Here is a 4,670-nt window from a genome sequence, read left to right on the forward strand (position 1 = left end):
GTGCGCAGGCGTAGAGGCTCTCGCGCGGCAGGCTGAGACTTTTGCAAGCCATGCGGTGCGGGGTTCCGAGGTTGGCGGTTAGAGCGCGGCCTCCTCGGCTACCGTTGCTGTGACTGAACGCCTCGCGACCCGCAACCGTCCTCTCCCGGGGGGAAGCGGGCGCTCGCCTGCCGCGTTAGGGACCCCGGTTGAGCGACCCCCGCGGGGCTTTGTTCCGCGGCTCAAGGGGTCGTCCCGCGCTGCGGCCCCGCTATCTACCACCCCTCCTGTTTTGTTTGCTGGTTTCACACAATGCCTCCTCTGGCCCTTCCCAACTCCACTCTTTCCCAAAGGAAGAAGAAACCGGCTGCCTTGGCCACCGACGTGGGACCCCAACGCCTAAAGGGGAAGAAGTCCAAGACGCTTCCTTAGGTTTGAGCTGCTCTTCAGCAAAACCGGAACAAGTTACAAAAGCTTATTTTAGCTGAAGAGTGGGTAGTGGCACGCCCTTCACCGTGTCCTCCTCTGGAAACTAAATGAGATTCTGGGTATTTACATAAAAAATAAAAGGAAAATGTCATTCACGGTTCTTGACAGATACAAGGTATATATCAGAGCAAACGCCAGTGTCAGACCTTTACAAACTCTGGATTTCCATGTAAGAGCCTCCATAAAGGTAGTATTCTGTGTGAAAACAAAAAGGTACTTTTTATATGAGATTTTAGAAACCACCAGGGAATAGTCTCCCATTATGTCCAAGTTCCCTACCAATAGAAAATCAAAAAGATTTTCCATCTAAAAAAGATGGGGAGGGGGCTTCCCTTGTGGTGCAGTGGTTGAGAGTCCGCCTGCCAATGCAGGGGACACGGGTTCGAGCCCTGGTCCAGGGGGATCCCACATGCTGCGGAACAACTAAGCCCATGCGCCACAACTACTGAAGCCCGCGTGTCTAGAGCCCGTGCTCCGCAACAAGCCACTGCAATGAGAAGCCCACGCACCACAACGAAGAGTAGCCCCTGCTCGCCGCAACTAGACAAAGCCTGCGCACAGCAACGAAGAACCAATGCAGCCAAAAATAAATCAACAACAACAACAACAAAAGATGGGAGGGCTTCCCTGGTGTCTCAGTGGTTAAGAATCCGCCCAGGGGACACAGGTTCAAGCCCTGGTCCGGGAAGATCCCACATGCTGTGGAGCAACTAAACCCGCGCTCCACAACTACTGAGCCTGCGCTTTAGAGCTCGCGAGCCACAACTGCTGAAGCCTGAGCGCCTAGAGCCCGTGCTCTGTAATATGAGAAGCCACCACAATGAGAAGCCCGCGCACCGCAAGGAAGAGTAGCCCCTGCTTACCGCAGCTAGAATAGGCCCGTGCGCAGTAACGAAAACCCAGCACAGACAAAAATAAATAAATAAATAGTTTGTAAAAGGGAAATTTTTATGCAGGCACTCCACTGAAAACACACTCAAAAGCTTCTGCTTGAAAGCCAGAGGCACACAAAGTTCTCTTAGGTACTAACGCAAGCTGCTAATTTCCAGCCTCCCCCCAAAAAACTTGTAGACTGTGTCTGTGTTGATACTTCTGTTCTCAGCCTAGTACTTTGCTTATTGTGGCTGCTCTCTTCCTCTGGGACCATGAGCACAGTGTTTCTTGAGATTGGGAAAGTGAAAAACCAGGACTTAAGCCGGGATTTAGGAAGGAGGTGGTAGGTCACTCTCCACAGTCCCTGCCCCACCCCGCCCCACCCCGCCCCACCCCTGCTTGGGGTGGGGCAGAGGTGTGTCTTCCTAGCAGATTCTCGAGTCACAGAGAACAGGGCCTAGTAAAGGAATTAATGAGGAAAACCAAGAAAGGTTCTTTTTCAGCAGTTATTTTGAGGTTTGTCAATTTCAACTGAATTAAGGCAAAATTGGACATTACAACATGGTATATGGTACATATTTTTAAGATATAAGGTAGAACTCAATAAACTAAATCAAAAAGGTAGACATGAATGCAATACTACTCAGCCATAAAAGAGTGAAATAATGCCGTTTGCAGCAACATGGATGGACATAGAGATTATCATACTAAGTGAAGTAAGTCAGAAAGAGAAAGACAAATACCATATGATATCACTTATATGTGGAATCTAAAATATGACACAAATGAACTTATCTATGAAACAGAAACAGACTCGCAAACATAGAGAACAGACTTGTGGTTGCCAAGGGGAAGGTGTGGTGGCGGAAGGATGGATTGGGAGTTTGGGACTAGCAGATGCAAACTATTATATATAGAATGGATTAAACAACAAGGTCCTACTGTATAGCACAGGGAACTGTATTCAATATCCTGTGATAAACCATAATGGAAAAGAACATGAAAAAAACCCTTTATGTATAACTGAATCGCTTTGCTGTACAGCAGAAATTAATACATTATAAATCAACTATACTTCAATAAAATAAATTTTTTTTAGAATAAGGGAAGTTTGATGGGATAATGTAAGCCAGTGGGACACAATCTCTCTACCTTTGAGAAAACTATCTCTTTGTAAAGAGAGGGCCAAGTACATTGATCTCAAGGAAAACCTGGTATTTTCCTAGGAGCCAGACCAGAGAAAGTCCCAGATTCCCTCAGTTTTCAAACTATACTTCCCTCTCCCTTGGAGATTTGAGCTGTGTCTCATCAGAGTCCAAGGAACAGTCTACCTTTACTTTAAAAAGGTAGACACGAAGCAAACATATGGTATATACAAAAGTACATAACATATAGTGGTGACACAGCTTACCAGAGTTAGGTTCTAAACTCTGCCCATAAAGAAAAAAATAAGTGTAATAAAAATTACCCTTGAAAATCCTTTGAATTGCCCATAAATTACACTGCATAATTATTTTGTGGCAATCAAAATTACAAATACTATGCTTTGCCAAAATCAAATTTTGGCCTCTCATATCCCCGTTCCTTCTCCCTGTTAGACCATTAATACTCATTTATCAACAGCATTTTGTCCATCTGAAAATGACACTATCTCCTTTGATGCTAGAGTACCTTATAAACTGGTGTATTCTTTGGAGCTGCAGGGGTGCCCAGGACAAAATGTCCCCTGGAGATGCCACACGTCAGTTACGAAGTGTTGGAGATTTCACGTCACCACTCAGAAGAAATTTCTGTTTCTGGAATTCTCACACTTGCTTTTCTTGGCTTGGTTTGTGCCTGCTCTCCTGTAGAAAAGTCGAAACTATGTCTCCTTCCTTCTCCCGCTTCCCTTTTATGCAAAACTAGCTCATTAGAATAATTTCATCCCCACTAATCTTACCTAGATTTGGGAGGGGCTTAATCTGATTTAGTTCATTCCTATTGAAGGTATGAATGGCTGATAGGTGTGGGTGGGACGCAAACACACTGTTATAAATTTTAAACATCTGAAGAAAATAGCCCTACTGCGAAGTAACTAGACATCCTTTTCTGAATAAGGAAGCAACCCTTCTTCCATGACAGTTAATCTATAAAGAAACATTTTGTAAATTCTAAAGCCAACCCAAATTGTGCTCTACTTGATGGGATTTCAGGATGAGTGCCAAATATTTTCAGGCCATATGGGGAAAATATTTCAGGGTAGGGAGCCTTCCTGGTCACCTGAAATCACATCAAATGGCAATCTCATCTACTCCAATGGAATGTAAAGTGCTAATCCTGTAGGTGACCCATAATAAAGGCTCCAGTGATAGTACACTGTGTGACTTTCCTTTTTCCTACTTATGAATAAAGCAGGAGCTCATAATAGTATCTATATTTTAGGATCTTATTCGAATTCATAGTCACTTAACATTTAATATAGGTTAGAGACCAACTCACTGACATCTTCTCAAAAACAACTAGTCTTTCCATGATGTCTGGAGAGATTGTACCAAGAGATGAAGTAGGAGCGAGTGGAATAAGTAGAAAATGTTTTGACGTACTGCATTAGTCCATGATTTTTACTAATTGAATCATGTTCAAAATTGGATATCATTTCTTTCACATGGAAATTTGCTAAAAATACATATACATACATTCTTCCTCTCTCCCACATTCTCTTGTATGACCATTTTAAACTGTTCTATAAATTAAGAGCACTCAGACACACCTATGTAGGTCTTTGTACACACCAGTGTTCTTAATTTAAGAAATATGATTCAAATTATATATATGTGTATATATAGATATAGATGTGTGTGTGTGTGTGTATATATATATATATATATATATCTCAGATATACAAAGTCCTGGTTTTTATTTATTTTTGGCCGCATTGCACGGCTTGTTGGATCTTAATTCCCTGACCAGGGATCGAACCCGGGGCCCCAGCAGTGGAAGCGCAAAGTCCTAACCACCGGACCGTCAGGGAATTCCTCAGATATACAAAATTCTAAACTCCATTTTGTCCCTCCAATACAACAATGCAGTGCTACAGTAACTTTCCAAATGCTCCCCAAAGCTCAAAGCCTTAGCCCCACTTAGCATCACCCTCCCTTCTCCCAGTCACCGGTGCCCTTCTCCCAAAGCATAAATCCTGCCTTTGTTATGTCCTTCTCCAACTCCTGCTCTAATTGATAGCTTTCTGTATGGGTCTCCGAAATCCCTGAGTTTTTGGAAGGCCCACTTCTCAAACTTCTTTTCCATCAAGGTTCTATTAGTTCATTGACTCATTTGATGAATGTGCTAGT

Source organism: Kogia breviceps, chromosome 18 (assembly GCF_026419965.1).
Source record: "Kogia breviceps isolate mKogBre1 chromosome 18, mKogBre1 haplotype 1, whole genome shotgun sequence".
Lineage (NCBI taxonomy): Eukaryota > Metazoa > Chordata > Mammalia > Artiodactyla > Physeteridae > Kogia > Kogia breviceps.